This window comes from Trichomycterus rosablanca, chromosome 20, assembly GCF_030014385.1.
Source record: "Trichomycterus rosablanca isolate fTriRos1 chromosome 20, fTriRos1.hap1, whole genome shotgun sequence".
Taxonomy (NCBI): Eukaryota; Metazoa; Chordata; class Actinopteri; order Siluriformes; family Trichomycteridae; genus Trichomycterus; species Trichomycterus rosablanca.
Window position 1 is genome coordinate 26,987,674 of NC_086007.1, and position 22,203 is coordinate 27,009,876.

The following is a 22,203-nucleotide window of genomic DNA, read 5'->3' on the forward strand; positions in this document are numbered from 1 at the left end:
GCAACACACCAGTGTTGAAATGAAATGGAGATTCTTCAGACCCAGAAGAGTCAGACAGGTTGATAATTAGGACGGGTGTGAGGTGGAACCAGAGAGGATCAGCACTAATTAGGCTTGGAAAAGCCTCGAGGATTCTCTGCTGTTAGTGAACTTAAGAACAGTGGTATAAATCTCCGGGTAGATCAGTGAGATCAGGAACTGCAGGAGCATGAACCGCAGGACCAGGAACTACAGGAGCAGGAAATGCAGAACCCGGAACCACAGGAACTGTAGAACCAGGAACTGCAGGATCAGGAACTATAGGATCAGAAACTGAGAACTCAAGATCAGTGGTGTAAATCTCCAGGTAGATCAGCAGGAACAGGAACTGTAGGATCAGGAACTACAGAATCAGGAACTTCAGGAGCATGAACCGCAGGACCAGGAACTACAGGATAAGGAACTACAAGAGCAGGAACTGCAGTCTACGTTTTTTGTATTTAGAAAGCTTTTGGGTTGTAGCCTGGTGGTGGACGGAGTAGCTGGCGAACCTAACCTACATTTCCAAACCTCCAAAGCTGTGATATTAGTTAATATTTGCAAAGCTTGTACTGTTAAATGCCCAAAAGTATGTGGACACCTAAGCATAATCGATAAGGAGACACACACAGTTCTGAACTGTCTGATATCACAACATCATAAATCTGATAAACCTACTACCATGTTGCTTTCAGAGGTTGTTTGGAACTCTTTAAAGCCACTTCACAATCACATCATAACTGAAAGGGAGAACCGGGAGGTAACACAGTAACGAGGGCTTTCACAGGACGTCAGCGCCCACCTTCCTCATCGTCAACAAACCTGAGCAATCGGACGAAAGAGGCAGAACGACAGCAACAAAACAGCCCTGATCACCACAAAATTCTATCACCTAGAACCCCCCCAAGCTCTGCGCTTTGTCTATAATCTATAATCAGGGTGGGAAGTTACGGTCCTAAAACCAGGGGTCAAAACCCAGGCGCAGCCAGACGCCAACACGTACCGGCCAACAAATCAAGTCAAGATGGCAAGTCAGCATGATTTACAGCACTTGGAATTCTCATCTTTATTACTGATATGTATTTTTTTCCGTTGGTTGTTGGCGCTGCCGAGATGTTGCTGTCATTACCCACCGCCGAGCTGTCAGAGAAATCCTGATCCCACGTCTGTACGAGCACCGCTTCAGGTTCGTTCCCCACAAGTCGACCAGCGTACGCTGCCTACTGACGTTCCTCCAACACCCCCCTTCCAAATAAATAAATACATAAATAAATAAACAAATAAATAAAGACTCTTCTTCCCCAGTGCTGTAATAATAACCTGTCAGCACCAGTGGAACATCAACTTCTTCAAATACAAACAAACCTGCATGAAAACCAAACAAAACCAAAGAAAAGTGAGTCTTTCTACAAAAGACGACAAGAAATCAGGAATAAAAAAGAATAAAAGAAGCACAGACGGTAATAAAACTCCTGATTTATGTCTCTGAGGAGCCGAATGCAGAACAGAAGAGACCTCGATCTGAACCGGAGCTCCTCATCGAGCGCTGACGGACTCCTTCCGGAGTTCTGTAAAATATTTGGACAGTTGGACTTAATGAGAGTTTGGCTGATGTTTCTTCACCCTTGGTAGCTACTACCCGAAGATTTAAAGGATATTAAAATGCATCGACCTGCGAGTCTCTGGTGCGCTGATTTACGGCTCGTCCTCAAAACTCTGACCAGTAGAGCTACTTAATGATGATCTTTCATATTGACCAGAATTACTGTGAAGCTGGCAGGTCCATCACTGATAATATGCTTCAAAGTCAAAAATGTTCTCCTGATTTGTACCACCTGCGCACCAGGACGTACCAGCGTTCACTAAAGGTTGAAAATGTTAACGTAAGCAGGAGAGACCTGAATCCACTTCTCTTCGTTCTCAAGGTCCTTATGATTCTTGCAGCATGATTGTGGCAGTTCTTCTGGCTTTCTAAGTTTTTTGTAACTAGAACACTTTTGGGTTGTAGCCTGGTGGTGGACTGAGTAGCTGGCGAAGTAGCTGCCTGGGGAGAATTACCTTCTCCCGGTCAAAAATGTAAGAGTAAGAACCTGGGTTCGGTTTGGTTTGGGAGATGAGATACCAACTTAAGGTATCTTAAAACTGGACGTCAGTCGGTTCTGGGAGTGGTGTTGAGTTTTAAAGACGTCGAGTTTCAAGGTATTTTTTCCCATAAGGATGTTTGAAAAACCTGTTAATGCGTCCATGGTCCCGTAGAGCTGCAGATATTTTAGGCTCATGTAAAATAATGAGGTTGTTTTTGACACTTATACACTGAAAATAACACAAATATAATATAAACACACTGAAATACAATTACAAACAGTTAAACATCAATAAAAATACAATAAAAGCTGCACTTTAGTTTTACTTCTTTATTGTTTCTTACTCTTCTTAATGGTGAAGATGCTTGATCCTGGAATACTGTAATCCCTTCAGCACCGGCGCATTTACACGAGAAGTGCCAAAACCGCTTCTGCACCGCTGTGCCGTTATTTCCTATGAAGTGTGACGGCGGTGCACAAAACTTAGCGTGACTTATTGTGGTAAAACGGCGAGTGAGGAATGTGATTAGTGGAGGAACTTATGAGCAGTAATAATGAAGAGAAGTTTAGTGCTCCTGTCTCCTTCTTTTACTACATTAAACCACGTTAAGCTTTATTTAGACTCTGGGAGAAGCTGATTCTGATTCTCACCATTTCTCAGAAGCTGGAGCTGTAACACAAGTTTGAAAGTGAAACAGAGAGGAAAATCCAGATAGACACAGATACATGTGGAGCTGTAACCCTGGATCTGACGCTTATTCCACACTGATGCAGATTCAGCTCATATTCACACTTTGATGACGTTTTATCGTACACGTCGAGTGTAAGGGTACACATTTCTTCACGAAAGGTGTCGAGTTTAGGGGACGTCGAGTTACAAGGTACGACTGTATTTTAAAATGACGGTTTATACGCTCTCTGTGAAGAAGCTGAGACGAACTGATATTAAAAGACGATATTGTGACCATAAAGGTGCCCGGTCTCCCTCTGATTCTGGGCATCTTCTCCTTAAATTTGATTAGATTTTCTATCATTTCGTCGCCCTGTCCGCCACCCCCGAGCCCCGAGCATCTCGGCCCCTCAGAATAAACGCCGAGCGTCTGTGGGCGAGCGAGCGAGCGAGGTCTCTTTATTTACTGTGCAGGTCTCTTTAGGTCGAGCGCTGCTGAGAGGTTAATTCCATTCAGCTCATTTTCAGATATCGATCATGAAAAAAATGGACGGCGGCGGCTTATCTCTGACAGTCAGCAGAGTAAAACTACGAGAGATAATCACGTTATGCTACGCCGGAAGAGAACTGGGTAAATACTCGGGTGATTGTTTTTTCTAATAGGATTCACTTCCTCAGTGAGTGACATTCCCATTATAATTATTTTAACATTTTTAATATCGTTATCCTCCTTTCTCTTCAAGTTTAGTTACAATCCCTCTCACCGAGGAGAGCAGCAGACTAGCACCCGGCCTCTCAAACCCTCAAACCACTCAAACGTTCACTCACCTGCTACTTGACAACAGCCGGCGGGGGATTCTCACATCCTCGTAACTCAGGCAGCCGGACTAAAAGTCATTTTAAATTCAGCGACGCTGCTTACATTTACACAAATTAGCGCTCCAGCTGTATGCTAGCGGCGGAGCAGGCCAAGTCACAGGCTGCAATTAGCATGATGCTAATGGGAACACGTATCATTTAAATAAGTTAGGACATCATCATCATAGCTTAATAATAATAATAACTGTAATAATAATAATAATAACAGTAATAATAATAATAATAATCATAATAATGACAATAATAATAATAACTATAATAATAATAATTATAATCATAATAACAATAATAATAACAGTAATAATAATAATAATAAAAACAGTAATAATAATAATAATAATAACAACAATATTAAAAATAATTATAACAATAATAATAATAATTATATTATTAATATTAATAAAACAATAATAATAATATTAACAGTAATAATAATAATAATAATAACAATAATTATAATTATAATCATAATAACAATAATAATAACAGTAATAATAATAACAATAATAACAGTAATAATAATAATAACAGTAATAATAATAATAATAATAAAAACAGTAATAATAATAATAATAACAACAATATTATTATTATTAATAATAAAATAATAATAATAATAATAATAATAATACCAGTACTTGTAATAATAATTATTTTGTTAATTTGGAATGTAATTACACTTTAATTTAGTTGTTTAAATTAATTTTTTATACATTTTAATTAGGTAATTAGTATGTATTATTATGCAATTATTTATAAATGCAACAGCAATCAAAATAAGAAACAAAAAAAACCAAAGCAGTTCAATAAATTTAATTAATAATGAATAATAAATAAAATTGTGGGAAACAAAACAAAAGCAAAAAAAAATCTAAATAAAGGAAATTAAATGAAGTTAAATTAAAAACATGTCACGTGATGCAGTTTACTTCCACCTCCCAAATCATATCATGTCATGTAGATGGATTGGCTGAACACCTTTCTCACAAAGTTATCAGGGACTTTTCATTTTGTTTAATGCTCTACAGCGCCACTAATGGTCAGATTGTGATTTGCACACCTCTGATATCAATGCTGTAGGGGTTAGAACTGACGGTGCACCTGAGCGAGGTCGGATCTGTGGAACGTCGTCCAGGTTTCTGAGACGTCCACCTACAGAGACGAGACGAGAACCAGACCGGTGATGCAACAGCGAGACACCGGACACGTCCACGTCCACCTGTCTTCTATCTTCTGACTCCAGCGTTCTCCTCCTGACTGCTGGTGCAGAGCAGAAGATAATTACGGAGGTGTCTTCAGGACGGTTCCTCCAGATGTTCTGTTCGCTGGTTTGGATGTAATTGATGTTTGTTATGTTAATATTTATCACGCGGAACGTAAACACAGATATTCCGCTATTATTTGATCTGTTTCATTTATTTGTTAATTTAGTTTAGATGTACGTTTTAATTATTGAATTTGTTTTATTTATATAAAAATGTAAGTAACCCAAAGCATTAAAAAATTTTATTAATTAAAACAAATTTATTATATTATTTGGTTATTTGAATTTAAGACAAGTTCGGAGGACAGGATTTACACTTTAGCATTTACACACAAGGGCTGAATGTGGACGCCCAACCCTGAACATGTTGGACATCACCAGTGCCCAGTTTGCAGCTATAACAGCCTCTAAAGTGGAATGAGTTGCTTAAGAAGCATCATGCACATATTAAAACAGTACATCAGAACGGAAGTCGCTGTGTCCCAAATATCATCATTTATATTTGATTCTTCTTATTATTTTTCCTTCAGCTTTCCTAATCTTCTCAAGGCTACTATTTGAAGTGCACTATGTAGGATACTGAGGGCGGATTGAGACACAGCCCTCCCGCTGATGCAGCATTCACTTGCACCTTCACACCCGAACATCTCCTATGTATTTTAGTTGTATTAAAATAGCAGGTATTTCTAACACACATTCGTTAAATATTTGTTGAGAAAGTGTATTGTTTAGGGTTGCCAGATTTCCACATTTTCCCCCCATTTCCTCCCAATTTAGCATAGCCAACCTGCTGCTGAGAACCCGGATGGCGTCCAAGGATGGTGTATATTCGCCTGACACACACTCCCTTGTGTTAGGTCAACTTCGTGTACGAAGAGCCACGCCCCGATCTCTGCGCTTCTCCACTTTCTGTACAGACGCCCTGGCCAACCAAGGTCCTTACACAGCATTGATAGCCCCACACCTTAGTCCGGTCGATGTACATGCTAGAGGGCGCTCAGCCGACCGGTAGCAAAGCCGAGATTCGAACCCGGGAGCTTAGAACCTCTGCGCTGGTGTGCCAGCTGTGATGTTTTTAGATTCTCAGACGAAGACCTAAACGTTCTATAATCCAAATATATCACACCGAAATGCACAGGCTGGACGGGACTGACCATTTTTGGGAAACTTCAATACAGCTGAACTTTGGAACACCAGACCACGCAGGACCTGAGATTACTGAGAACAGTGCAGACGTCCGGACCTTCATGTCCTCTGGGATTAATGAGTCTTGGCCGCTCAACCACCAGTCGTTACCTTAACAATATGGTCCTTATCGAAGTTCCTCAGGTCTTTATGCTGCTCAGATCTGCTGCATTCAACCTGTGAGCTTCGAGGAACCTTCATCAGCCGAACGTCTAATAGATCCCTCACACTTATACTCATCATTGTTGTGATTTTTAGGCTCTTTAAACCCATTTAAAAAAAAGCTGTTTAATAAAAAGGCCTCCATTAATACCCCCCTTCCCAATATCCATGTGATTTGTATCAGTGAAACTTTTAACCTCTGCCTTCGTCTCTTTATTCCATCATTGTTATGCTTGTTACCAGAAGCCATTTCCCTTCCCTATTTGTCGATACGCATTAAGTCAATTTGCCGAATTATATTATAAATAATAAATATTGGGCTGAAATTGGATATTCCGAGCGGCCGCGTCCGTACTAAATGAATGTTTTCATTGTCAAGCTGGTGTAAACAGACCTCGCTCTAATAAAAGACGAGGTGTTTCTGTCTCTCCACCTCGCTGAGAAATAAAGATTTAGAACCAGATTAAATTACATTTCCTGCTCGAATCGGCTCATCAGCTTATCAACCAGGATTCTGTCCGGATACGAACACGACCGCGATCCATCTGCAGACCGTTTACCTGCTAATCCAGCTCAGCAAATCCACTAATGAATGAAATTTCTGAACGAATTATTCAAATTCTACCACAAACAAATTCTATACACTACAGAAGAGGGCTCCTAAAAATGCTCCTACTGGGCCGCTCAGGTGGCGCAGTGGTAAAAACACACGCTGGAACCAGAGCTGGGATCTCGAATACATCGTATTGAATCTTAGCTCTGCCTGCCGGCTATATAACAAAATATATATATATAAATGCTCCTACTGAGGCGCCTTAATTCTGAGTGATGATCCGACTGAATGACGAGGGAGCGTCCGACGCCTCCTCAGCGCTGAGGGCAATCCCAGCATTCAGTGCGGCACAACTTTTCTCACAAAGAACTACAAACGTGGTGGACGAGTATAATGCAGAGCAACCAACGGAGTTCCTTTCAAATGTAAATAAATTCTTGTTGATGTTTAATCTGTGTAAAAGTGTAATTATACGAGTGTCGTTTATTTGTAAATTAGGGCATCAGGGACAGTTTAAGTGTTTTCGGTACACGGAGGGAGACGTTAGCCGGCGTGCTCGCGGGTTGTGCCGCCTGAGGCTAACTGTGTTAGCTTAGTAAGCTAAAACTGTGTCGCTGGATATATATCTGGTTATGAGCTCCATGTCTTGTAAGAATCCTCTGTACTGAGGCTGATCAGAGGTATGAGGGAGCAGGGCGGGTCACTAGGTTTTAAATGTGGTGAGCGCTCCGTCGTTATTAAATTTAGACATGACCTCTTCTCGGGCGTGTAGGATGACGTAAAATGCATCTGTGTGGAGAGATCACGAGGTTTACAGACAGACCCTGTGACTTACATATTCTTTAAAGATTTTACTCTTATTTTGCCTCTGTCCCATTTTTTCTTGAGTGTTTAAAGACTTCAAATTCTAAATGTGTTTAAATTTACGAAACACAAGAAGTTAAGCAGTAAAAACACTAAAATCATTTCTTTTTTCTTTTATCAGTTAAATAAATATTGAAGAGAATTACACACATCCCTGTTTTTCTTCTCCCTGTGTTTTACAAATCGTCCCAAAATTATTGGAAATGTGTTCCGTATGATGATGTGATTTTTCTTCCCGCTCATTTTCATTTAATCGATTCTGCAGGAGCTTCGATTGAAACACTTCATTTTGCTGGATTTTTTCTTCCTTTCTGGCGCGTTTTGTTCTCCTCTTCAGCCAAACCGCCCGATCTGTCCTAAATGAAGTCCCAATCATCCAATGAAACCCAATCAAGCGGCTTAACTGCGTTTGCACATCATATCTGATCCCCGGTTAAAAATGTCATTAGAGCCGTCAGAGCGCCGGGTGTTTCATCGTCCTCGCCGCTAATGAAGCCGGGGCAGGAGTGAGGATCGCGCCCTCAGCCCAGATTCATGAGGACGCATAAAGATGATGAAGAGATTGGATTGTGGAAGAGATGAACGGGAGGAAATTAGGACTTGTTCCTCACAGCGTTGTTCAGATGTTATTTATATTATTTTTTGTGCTCTTATTTCTGATGTAATGCGGCGCTGCGCTCGTTAACCCGGCGCATCTAAATTAAAATGAATTAAATTAGAGTTAATTCTGTTTATTAATCAGTTATAAAGACGTCACTGGAGGTAAACATGTCATGATGATGGACTGATGTTTAAAATCAACAGCAGCGGTAGCTCAGCGGTTAAGGTACTGGACTACTGGACCAGGAATCAGTAATCAGAAGGTTGCCAGTTCAAGCCTCACCACTATCATGTTGTCATAGTTGGGCCCTTGAACAAGACCCCTAGTCCTCAGTTGTTTACATTACCATAACTGGAAGCTGCTTTGGATGAACATGTCTGCTAAATATCCCAAATGTAAATGTAGCTTAAGGACCCTATTAAAAAAAGAACAGGGTAGTGGTTAAGGTACTGAATTTGTAATCAGAAGGTTGCCAGTTCAAGCCCCTACATTGCCAAATTGCCACTGTTGGGCCTTTAACCCTTGGTTGCTTGAAGTGTAATCAGTCACAGTTGTAAGTCACTTTGGATAACTACTAAATATTTACTAAATGCTGTAAATGTAAAGCTATTATTAATATTATTATTATTATTATTATTATTATTAATATGCTATTATTATTTTTTATATTGCTTTTATATTATTATTATTATTATTATTATTGTTGTTGTTTTGTTGTTGTTGTTGTTATTATTATATATATATTTTTTATAATTATTGTTATTATTATTATTATTATTATTATTATTATTATTATTGTTATTATTATTATTACTATTATTATTATATGGATTTTATTATTATTATTATTATAATTATTATTATTATTACTATTATTGAATTTTAAGATTCAAGGTAGCGTTTAGAGGATGTCCGAAACAGCCTAGCTATTGGCAGGTGCACTTGTCAGTGCGCTCTCAGTGCAGGTCCCAAGCCCGGATAGAAATAGGAGGGTTGCTTCAAGAACTTCTGCACATCTGTTATGTGGACAAGATCCACTGTGGCGACTTTTATATGATATACAGGAGCAGCCGAAAGAAAAAATTATTATTATTATTTATATTATTATTGAATATTCTGGCACATTTTGGGTTCATTTTTGATACATTTGGACCAAAACAAATCCACACGCTCCCTCTCCAGCAGGGACTGAACTGAAATGTGCTTCATGCTGGAAAATCATTTGTTTTATACATTTAAATAAGCGCCCCCCGTCTCCCCCTCAGGGGGTGAATAGTTCCAGAAATCAAATTCCAAATTCACAGTTTCTTCCTTCAGTCTGAGTCACGCTGGAGTTTTTGGAGAGCAGATTTTACCCCCCTCATTACCCTGAACAAACGATTGGTCGTGCCGCCTCTGAGGACACCTCGACATGAATAAATGAGGTGAGATATTCCTCAGGACGCACAGAGGAGGAAAAGAGTCGTTTCTCTTTCCTCTGTAATTTTATTTTGCTTTCTGTTTCAACACACAAAAAATATTCAATGTTCAGTCTGTCAGTCAGAAACCAGTCAGAAACCAGTCAGGAACTGGCAGCCTTGGCCTGGCATGGTCGGTGTTGCCAGGCGGTGCTGGATTAAATGTGTCCGAAACTGGTGATCCGCTGGTATCGCTTCTGATAACACCAAGCATCGGGTGTTAACGGACTGAATTATGATTGATGTCATTCATTCATTGTCTTTTACCAACGTTTTATCCCGGTCAGGGTTGCGGTGGGTGCGATTCACCGGGTGAAAGGAGGAAAGCACCCCGGACAGGTTCCCCATCCATCACAGGGCACACGGACACACTCACATTCACACTTAGGGCAGTTTTAGTATTTTAGTAGCTCTATTTAACCTGACTGTATGTCTTTGGACTGTAGGAAGGAAACCGGAGCTCCCGGAGGAAAACAGAGAAAAGACTTAAACCGCTCGACCTGGGAATCGACCCCACAAATTATTATTATTATTATTATTATTATTATTATTATTATTTCTATTATTTATTATTATTATTTCTATTCTATTATTATTATTATTATTATTATTATTACTTGTATTATTTATTGTTATTATTATTATTATTATTTAATATTATTATTATTTCTAATCTATTATTATTATTACTATTATTATTATTATTATTAATTAATTATACAGCCGTGCAATTGTGAGATGCACTTGTCAGTCCGCTCTCAGCGCAGGTCTCAAGCCCAGATAGAAATAGTCAGGGTCCCCAGTGCCGTCCAGATCTGTAATTATCTAACATGAATTCAGAACCTCGGATGACACCCAAATATCCTTGTTGTAACTTCTCGTCATGCTGTGCTCACCCACTTGTAGCCCAGTCGGCTGGATGAACTCATCTTGCACCCCCGGTCGCCCCTCTTTGAGTCTGCAAAATGCTGAAAATGAAGAAATGAAAAAAATAACTAAATGAAGGAGTAATAACGCTTGTGTTGATTCCTGCTGCGCCTCCTCTGGTTTTACAGGCTCTGATTGGTGCTCTCGTCATGCCGGGGGTCTCTGGGTTTTATTAACGAGATGTGATTCTTCACTCTTTGATGTTTGCACGGATTGAGACGCAATTTTTATTTTTATTTCCCGTCTCTGTTTCTCCATCACGTTCCACTCCAGCGGCTTTAGGTTAATCTGAGTAATCCAATCCAGGTTCATCATATCCTCTCAGAATCTCTAAATCTGATGATGCACTTCACCCAGACTCATCCCAAATCAGAGCAAATGGAATAAATCAAGAGCTTATTTTCTCCTTTCCTCAAAAATCACATCAAAGCGCGTCTTGCTTGTTTTTTACTCGGCGCGTTCGTGCCTCCTCGAGCACTTCAGTCCGCTGGCGTAATTAGGAGCCGTGTGGGTTTTTTTCTTGGAGTGCGATCGTGTGCGTTTATTTTTAACATTTCATTTCACCTGAAGTGGGTCTAGAACAAATCCGATCGCCGTCTGGATCTTTTAAAGGTAAAGAGGCCAGCGCTGGTCGAGCGAATAGAGCTGCAGGGAGTCTCCGATCTAGAACATGATGTTATGTTTTAGTTCCCATGAGTACGGAGTAACCCAGTGTTAGTAACCCAGCCTGGCATGTTTTATCAAGCTGGCATCATTTGTTTTTCTCACCCTGATCCTGGCGTACCGGTTCTGATTCAGAACTAATTGGCTGTGAGTTCGTATCCGGAGTGTTCCTCTCGCCGCCACACCACGGACAGCAATTACTGATTCCCATCTCACACCGTGTGCCACATGATGCCAGCGTGCCAGCAGTCGTGTTTTTACCCCTTTGATCACTCCGGCTGAATGGGAACCTGAGCTCCCGCCGCGCTCTTATTATTCCGCTTCCTCAAAAACCTGAAGATTTTCTCCAACCCGTCAGCAAGATTTCGCCCGAGGCGGATCGTGTTCGGCTAAGCAAACAGGGATGTGTTTACTGTACCCTCCCCACATCTGCACTCGCGCCCCTGTTGTACATTTTTCCTCCTCTTACACTTTTAAAACAATATTGACCAGCCAGTCCTCAGTAGAGAGGATTTTAATCAGACATGGAACTCATAACTCTCTTTAGGATTATTTAGACGCTCTACTTTGGGTCACCGCGGCACGCCAGCCGACGTCTCCCTCCGTGTAGCGAAAACGCTTAAACCGTCCCTGACGCCCCAATTTACAAATAAACGACACTCGTATAATTACACCTTTATACACATTAAACATCAATGACAATTTATTTACATTTATAAAGAACTCTGTTGGTTGCTTCGCCATGATTCGTCCGCCACGTTTGTAGTTTTTGGTGAGAAAAGTTGTGCCGCACTGAATGCTGGGATTGCACCTTCAGCGCTGAGGAGGCGTCGGACGCTACCTCATTATTCAGTCAGATCATCACTCAGAATTAAGGCGCCTTAATTCTAGTAGGAGCATTTTAAGGGATCTAAGGATTTAGACACGCCCACTTCTCGGGGGTGTAGGATGATGGGAAATGTGTCGATATAGAGAAAGCGCTAGATTTTCAGACAGACCCGCCGTCGTTGCGTCTTTACATCGTCCAGAGGTTCCTCAAAACCTATGAAGGACCGACTGTGCCACCTCCGCCACTCAGGTCAGTGCCTCGATCAGAAAGGGTGTCGATATTGCTGATGCCTGCCTTTCTGTAGACACGCCCAATCTGTCTGGTGTCGGGCGACCTCCTGGCCAATCCATTTCATCCCTAAGCTGTTAAGTAGGAAATGTGGTCGAGTCTCTGTGCAGACCACAAGAGCTTCTCCTTCTCAAACCGATCCTAGTGTAATTTATTAAAGATCGATGTGATAACTTAAAGCCTTTTACTACTGACCAGTTTCCTTTTTTGTTTAGCTAATAATGTGAATATATAATTAGTATATTTTATTTGTTGGCCAAAGTTTGGCTAAATTTATGAACTGTATTTCTGCTACTCAAAAAAATACTCATGGTTTCTCCCAGTGACACAATCCAAACACCAAACCCCTGTTTACCCAAAACATGACGCATTTAGACTTTTTAAAGGGAATCAGCAGCTAAAAAACCTTCCCACACCATGAACCGTCTCCTTCCAGGCAGTAACTGCTGGATTTCTTGCCAGGTCTCATGATTCTTTCTCCTCCCTGCTCTGCTGAACCACTCAGAATCCAAGGTTCTTCATTTTGCCCGTCTCTGATGTGTTTCTCAGTCAGTGATGGATGTTCAACAGATTTTCTAGATAAAAAAATGTGTTTTCTGGGGTCTTAAATTCCTCTGACAGCAGTAGGAGCTTCATCCTTCAGTCTTCGGGGACTGTTAATCATCTCTGCAACATCTGACAACATGGTATTTTATATCGAACATTTTAATCATGATCACAGTTTCACTTCTGTGTGCTCGTGGTGATCAGATGAATTTGTTTGTGTCTCCCTCCGTCTTCGTCTCCGAACGGTGGCACATGGAGGGAATTTGTGGCTGCTTTGCTATTTTGTTCTGCACGGAGACTCGACCTCATCCCCTACTGAACAGCTTAGGGATGAAGGATTGGGCGTGTTTAATCTGTATAAAGGTGTAATCATACGAGTGTCGTTTATTTGTAAATTGTGGCGTCAGGGACAGTTTAAGCGTTTTCGGTACACAGAGGGAGACGTTAGCTGGCGTGCTCGCGGGTTGTGCCGCCTCTGCCCGTCGGTTAGAACGTCCTGAAACTGCGTTGACGTAAGTAGAGCGTCTAAATAACCTGCCTAATGGGTTTGACGTCTAATTAGAATCCTCTGTACTGAGGAACTCAAGTGTTGAAGAATGACTTCACGCCCTGCGATATTTACGCTTTATTTCTCCGTCAGTCGCGTCTCCGGATCCTCGCGCTCGACTTTAAAAGGCTCGGCCGCGATTATTATCTCTCAGACGAGAAGGATTCGGTTCTCGGTGCGCGACAGAGGAATGAAGATCGGATTGGTTCTGATCTGACAGGGTTCTCGATTACACACGGCAGCATCATGCCGAGAGGATTATTGGAGCTGGAATATCGGAGCTGAGGAACGCGTCCACGTTCCTTTTAACTAAAAGTAATAACGTCCTCCAGACGTTCTGTCAACGGAATACGAGCCTGAGGCAAAAACGTTTACTCCTCTAACTGTGATTGGTCCTTCAAAATGAAACCAGACCAAAGCCAAACCAATAACTCCAACTAAACACGTCTAATAACCAGAGATCTCCACTGGATTCTAGTTAAGGACGTCCAAAAGATCAGTTTTCTTTCATTTGAGATATGCACGTCACAGACTAATGACCAGACGTCCTACTGGCCTCTTCAGAGGCAGTAGGACATAAAGACATAATTGAGATCCTGAAATGTCCTGGAGAACGTCCTGGAGAACGTCCTGGAGAACGTCCTGGAGAACGTCCTGGAGAACGTCCTGGAGAACGTCCTGGAGAACGTCCTGGGGAACTCTTATAAATGTTCCATTTTCAACTCATCAGTCCACAGAACTCTAGTCTAAGGTTTAGAATAATTTAGGGACTTGATCCAGGTGTTTGTAAGTCAAAGTTAGCATTTAGCATTAGAGTAGCTCCCCCTAGTGTTCATAGCGCTCCTTGTCCTGTGTGAGTTCTCACAGTAACTGAGATCCACCAGGAGCTTCACTGCTCTAATGACTTTTCCTGTAGATTAAGAGCAGCAGAACGTCTTCAGTCACAGCATGCCGATACGTCTATTGATCTTTCAATCACGTCTCTTTTCTTCATCCTTCCTCCCTCCGTTTCTGCCTCCTGTCTTCTCCAGAAAAAGAGGATCGACAGTCCACGTCTCTCCGCTCGAGAAATAATTAAAAGCTCAAGCTTTCGGGTTCGAATCTCAGCTCTGCTATCTGCCAGCCGGGCGCCTGCACAGACACACGATCGGCAGTGTGTCTCATAACTGCTGCGATTACGACCTCTGCTGGCTGACTGATGGTGCTGCACACAGAGACTGGTGCATGACTCTCCGTGCGCCATACGGATCTCCATATGAACCCGCCTGGTTAAAATTCCATATTAAACTACGAATGCCAAACCGACTGGCACACGTTCGCGTTCGGCTTTATAAAAGTGGCTCATGAGGGTCCGACGTGAGCGTCCAGCGAAGGATTCCACGGCATCCGAGCACAGAATCACTCGGGTGTAACCGAGCGGGGCGATACTCATGCTATGTGGCATTTAACTCCCGGGTCAAGAGGAACCCGCCTGCAGGCGCTGGTCCGTATCCTGCCTGAGATACGGTGTTCTGGTGGATGGACGTGCGGGTCCTCGAGGGTACCTTGGACTGACAGGTACTTCATTAAATCCTGCCGTTCAGGCACCTGAAACCTCCTTCCTGTCCATCTTATTTAAACCAAACATCCTGCAGCAGGGCCACATCATCTTCTGAGTGTGTGTGTGTGTGTGTGAGACATGCGTCCTAAAAAAATATGGCTTCAGCTTCAAATATTATTATATCTGTTAGCCACACAGGATGGGACAGGACAAGATTGGACAGAATGGGACAAGACGGGACAGGACAGGATGAAACAGGAAGGGACAGGACATGATGGGACAGGACAGGATGGAACAGGACAGAAGAGAATAGGACAGGACAAAACAGAACAGGACAGGATGAAACAGGACAAGTCAGGATGGATGGGACAGGACAGGATGAAACAGGACGGGACAGGACATGATGGGACAGGACAGGAGAGAATAAGACAGGACAAAACAGGACAGGGCAGGAGGGGACAGGATGAGACAGGACGGAACAGGACAGGTCAGGATGGATGGGACAGGATGGGATGAGACAGGACGGAACAGGACAGGATGGGATGAGACAGGACGGAACAGGACAGGTCAGAATGGATGGGACAGGACGGGATGAGACAGGACGGAACAGGACAGGATGGGATGAGACAGGACGGAACAGGACAGGTCAGAATGGATGGGACAGGACGGGATGGGACAGGATGGAACAGGACAGGATGGGATAAGACGATGGAACAGGACAGGATGGGATGAGACGATGGAACAGGACAGGTCAGAATGGATGGGACAGGACGGGATGGGACAGGATGGAACAGGACAGGTCAGAATGGATGGGACAGGATGGAACAGGACAGGTCAGAATGGATGGGACAGGATGGAACAGGACAGGTCAGAATGGATGAAACAGGACAGGATGAGACAGGATGGAACAGGACAGGTCAGAATGGATGGGACAGGACGGGATGAGACAGGACGGAACAGGACAGGATGGGATGAGACAGGACGGAACAGGACAGGTCAGAATGGATGGGACAGGACGGAATGGGACAGGATGGAACAGGACAGGATGGGATAAGACGATGGAACAGGACAGGATGGGATGAGACGATGGAACAGGACAGGTCAGAATGGATGGGACAGGACGGGATGGGACAGGATGGAACAGGACAGGATGGGATGGGACAGGATGGAACAGGACAGGTCAGAATGGATGGGACAGGATGGAACAGGACAGGTCAGAATGGATGGGACAGGACGGGATGAGACAGGATGGAACAGGACATGATGGGATGAGACGATGGAACAGGACAGGTCAGAATGGATGGGACAGGACGGGATGAGACAGGATGGAACAGGACAGGATGGGATGGGACAGGACGGAACAGGACAGGTCAGAATGGATGGGACAGGACGGAAGAGGACAGGTTATTTGCTGTATGTAATCAGTTTCACAGCAATAAGGTCTTGGGTTCGATTCCCAGGTGGAGCGGTCTGGGTTCTTTCTGTGTGGAGTTTGCATGTTCTCCCCGTGTCTGTGTGGGTTTTCTCCCACAGTCTAAACAGCGCCCTGTCCAGGGTGTTACTGTGTGCCTTGCGCCCATTGAGAGCTGGGATAGGCTCCAGCACCCCCCGCGACCCTGATTACCATAAGCGCCTCAGTGTTTGGCAGCGGGTGTGGCTGACACAACAGATCTCAGAGAGCTGATCTGATATTAAACTCATAAAAAGCTCCTCATGGAAGACAAAGTTCTCCAGCCGTGGAAGTTATTATCCACGCTTCTCCTCCAGCATGCGGAGCTAATGGAACGTTATCAGAGACTCCGAATTCAGCCAGCAGGTCCCTCACTTTCATTTCCATTTCCTGCCCGTGATGCTCAGACTTCTGTTTTTGCTCTTTTGTAACCTAATAGCTGCAGGACAGAAGAACATCAGAAGGAGGAAGAAGTCATGAAAAACAGCAGAACGATCAATACCCACCGTGCCGTGGAGAACCACTTTAGCGTGGGCTCCTTTCGCTTTCTTTTCTTCTCGGATCACAAAGGAAAGCCGGACTCGACGCCGACTCGCGCCTTTATTACTCCGTAAGTCCGATTAGAGCAAATAGCGCCGCTGTTATCGATATTAAACCGAGTGCTCTGGTGCCCCGGTCATACCCTGGTCAGCCCTGGTGATAAAGCAGCAATGCAGCCCACAACGGAGACAGTGGACAGAACAGGGAAAGAAGAGAAGAAATCAGAACTGTGATGTTCCCTGTGATGGACTGGCACCCTGTGTGCCTTGCGCCCATTGAGACCTGGGATAGGCTCCAGCACCCCCACGACCCTGATTAGCATAAGCGGCTCAGTGTTTAGCAGCGGGTCTGGAAATAGCAGCAATGCAGCCCACAACGGAGACAGTGAACACAACAGGGAAAGAGCAGAAATCAGAACTGGAGGTGAAATCACAATAGGATAAAAGAAAAGTTAGAGAATTCTCAGATCTTGCCAGGAGCGCCGACCAAACACACAAACCGTTCCCCAAAAAGTATGCTGGTGTCTCACGCTAGTAAAAGACTGGACCGGAGCAGCCCTATGATCACGGTTTCAAAGAAAAGCAGGTTTGCCGAACAAAGGAGCTAGAGGAACCGTAATATATAGAGAAACGTCCACCTGGAGCGAATGATCACTCACACAACACTCACAATTTATTCAACAGATAAGCCACGTTACCATGTTTACCCATCAGTCGTGTTTTTTTTTATTTTCAGAGGAGATGGCAAATCTGAGACTGAGGAACCGTGATATATATAGAAACGTCCACCTGGAGCGAGATAACACTCACAAGGAGTCACCATGCAGAGGGACACGACTCACTGCCGATAGTGTTCAACAGACAAGCCACGTTAGACCGTGTTTACTCATCAGTCATGGTATTTTCTGAGACTGAGGAACCGTGGTATATAGAGAAACGTCCACCTGGAGCGTTAACACTCACAAGGAACCACCATGCAGAAGGACACAACTCACTGCCAAATTTATTCAACAGACAAGCCACTTTAGAGCATGTTTACCCATCAGTCGTGTAATTTTTATTTTCAGAGGAGATGGCAAATCTGAGAGCGAGGAACCGTGATATATAGAGAAACTTCCACCTGGAGCAAATTAACACAGGAAGCCACCATGTCCTCTCTGCTGTGCAGAAGGGCACGACTTACTACCGAATTTATTCAGCAGATAAGCCACGTCAGACCATATTTACCGTATCAGTCATGTTAATCTAAAATACACAATATACACCGACCAGGCATAACATTATGACCAGGTGAAGTGAATAACACTTATCTCTTCATCACGGCACCTGTTAGTGGGGGGGGGGGGGGGGGGGGATATTAGGCAGCAACTGAACATTTTATCCTCTGGCCGAGGGCCAGATTGTGATGGCTAGACGACCGGGTCAGAGCATCTTTAAAACTGCAGCTCTTGTGGTGTGTGTCACGGTCTGCAGTGGTCAGTATCTATCAGGAACAGTGGTAAACTGGCGACAGGGTCATGGGCGGCCAAGGCTCATTGATGCACGTGTGGTCCAATCCAACAGACTGCTGAAGACGTTCATGTTGGTTCTGATAGAAAGGTGTCAGAATACACAAAGCATCACAGTTTGTTGTGTATGGGGCAGCAAAAGGGGGGCCAACACAATATTAGGAAGGTGGTCATAATGTTATGCCTAATCATGTAAATAAATCAGTGAGATCAATTTTTATTTGTATTTCCAGAGGGGATGGCAAATCTGAGAGTGAGGAACCGTGATATTTAGAGAAACGTCCACCTGGAGCGAATTAACACTCACGAGATTTCCCTAGGTGTAGATGTGTGTGCCCTGTGATGGATTGGCGACCTGTTTGGGGTGTTTCCCGCCTCGACCCTGATTAGGATAAAGCGGGGGTCAACAGACAGTAAATGACAACAATCAGTTGTTGATGGAACGTCCATTATTGTAACATGAGCACTTCAGGGGATTATAAGAGGTACGACTGATGTCAGTGTGTCATTTTGTGCTGGAACTGTAAAAGAGTTGCCCCGCCTTCCCATGTTCAGGTCATGGCTATGACCTTGGCTGGCGGTCATATTAATCCATCAGCTCCTCACGGCAGGGTGTCTAACAAGACCAACGAGCACCAAACCAAACGCCCCCCCCTCTCCGGAGCGGCGCATGTGTCCAAACCAAACATCATTTTGTTTTGTCACAGACGGAAACGAGCGCGGCATTTACCCACCGGTGGGCGCGACCCTAAATCCCTCCATCCCTGATGTCCTTCCGAGCACAAAGCGGCGGGATTATCAGCGCCGAACTCCTTCATTTAAGCCGTCTGATCCCCGTCCTTCCGCGGCGTGCCGGTACCGAAAGTGCTTTCTGGCGCGCCGCACTATTTCGGAACGCCGTGTTTATTTCGGAAATGACGGTCGACCTGGATTGTGCAGGTCAGCCAAAAGTAAACAGAAATTCTGAGCGATGAATGAAATCGGACCCGAGTCGTGCCGGTGAGTCTTTCCTGAGGGGCCCGTTTGACCCGTTTCTGTCATTAAACTGACGGGTTTATCCTCCCCCGCCAGTCACCTACAGCATTCAGAGCTCCGGTTAAAGACGGCGTGAGGTTCGGTCCTCTAAACCCTCCATCCACAGAATCAAAACCATCACAACCTCCTACTGGAGTTGGAACCTCCTTCTGTTTATCGAGTTTAGCTGTTTCAGCCACACCTCTTGCTCACGACCATATAAAATTCATGATTTAATATAAACGTTGTCTGGAGAAGGTCGTTTTCGGTTTCGGCGTGTGCGTACAGACATCGTTTCTGATCTTCACCCCTATGAGACACGTCCAGGCCTTCTCATGTTTGTAATGAAGCTGGTTTAAATATAACACATAATATAATACACTATGAGACAGTGGTAGCCTAGTGGGTGGAGCTTTGGGCTATCGATCGAAAGGTTAAGAGTTTGAATCCCAGCTCTGCCATATAGCCATTGCTTGGTCCTTGAGCAAGGCTCTTAACCCACTCGGGTCCAGGGGTGCTGTACAACGACTGACTCTGCGCTCTGATTCTAAGCAAGCCTGTTGTTTTCTTGGATACACATCTGGATTTGGGCAGTTTATCCCCCTCGTTATGGCAGATTGTCTTAAGCCTTATCAGATTGGATGGTAGTTGTGTGTAACCTGGCATTTTCAATTCTTTTCATAGATGGACTTTGGCTGGACCACTTAAGGACATCTTCGGTGTTGTTTTGGCTGTTGCCCAGTGTTGTTTGTGTGAGTTCATGGACGTTCCTGTGTTTGGTTGCCCTCAGGTTTGACCAGCCAAACAACATGGTAAAATGCTACCACCACCATGTTTCACTGTAGGGATAGTATTAGCCGGGTAATCTGTAGTACCTGGCATCTGCATAAAAATATGTTTTTTTTAGTTTTAGTTAGTAGCCAAAGCTACCAGCTCAGAAGTAAAAGTGACTAGTTTGTTTGATCTGGAGCGTCTCTACCTTGTGATAAATGCTTTACGCTGCTTTTTAATGTCTATGGAAATGCGGTGTTGCTATCTGAGCTCTTCAGTTAGGATTCATGACACTGAGAGACGATAATTCACACCGATTCACGCCGCACTCGAATAAAACATCAGCTCAAGTTATTTCTACAGACGCCGAGGTTCTTTATCTCAGCAGAACGTAGCGGCGGCGAGAGGATCAAATAATATTTCCATTTCCAGCATGAAGTCCATAAACATGAGCTGGATTCCGTTCCACAGGGTCCCTAAGCGGCGCCCTTGTGTTCCCTTTTCGTTCCTTCACTTTCTGCAGTAACTCCAGACTGATGAATCTGGGCCGTGTATCATACTGTGTGTGTAACAGGGAAATAAAGGTGATCTGATGGACGTACGGCGGCTCTGTGGCGTGTTTACGGCGTATCGTGTCGCTCCTGATTTGCCGTGTAAATGTTCACCAGCTAAACTTCTTTTCTGGAGGATTTCCAGCGTTTCTGGACGTTCGCTGGTCACTTTGACGTCCTCGCTAGCCTTTACTAGTGTAGTAAAGATGAATGAAACATTAGGGCGACAGAAACACGCTCGTACCGTTCACCGCTCTCACGCCGGGACTGATGGGTACGAGTCGACTTTCTGTGCAGTGATGAAGCGTCACGACTCCCTACAGTCCGAACTCCAAAGGACGTGCGATGGAAAGGCAGCCTGTCCCGGGTATTCCAAAATACAGCGTGAGAGTGAGGTGAAGCCCCAGAACTGCAAGAATGAAACAGAAACCCAAATGCAAGAATCTAACCAAAGTAGAACAACAACTGAATGAAGAGAATCACAAATAAGGCCATTTTTAGTCATAAAAATAAACAGGGAAAAAATGTGACTTTAATATTTCTTGAGGTCACATATCGGGTACAAGTAAGATCTAGTTTTTCTTTACATTAGCATGAATTTAAATGTATAAATATACTGTTTTAAAGACAGTAAAAATAGTGAACTATCAAAAATGCCTTGTGAAGACACACAGTGTGTGTGTGTGAGAGAGAGAGAGACAGTTCTCACCAGGTTCCTCATTACGGGTGTAAATATGGAATGAAGGTGATGGATGGTGGAACATGACGTGATTAGATTTCTGAACAAACCGGAGCAACAAATTCATCCTTTTAATATTTCAGCCTCTCATTCAAATTCAATCCAGTTACAAACCAACACTGTACTGAGAGCCAGACGACGCTTCCCAAAATTCCCTCCATCCCTACCAGAAGGGCGGTGGTAGCTCGGCGGGTAAGGTCTCGGCGTGTTAATTGGGAGGTTGTCGGGTCAAGCAACAACGATGCCAGGTTGCTGCTGTTGGGTCCCTGAGCGAGGCCCCTAACCCTCATTTGTTTATATTGTACTGTATTTATAGATAAATATGTGGGTGGATGGACATATGAATGAAGGAATGGATGGATGGATGGATGGATGAGTTTGTGGATGGATGGATGAATGGATGGATGAGTTTGTGGATAGATAGATGGATGGATGGATGGATGGATGAGTTTGTGGATGGATGGATGGATGGATGGATGGATGGATGGATGAGTTTTTGGATGGATGGATGGATGGATGAGTTTGTGGATAAATGGATGGATGGATAAGTTTGT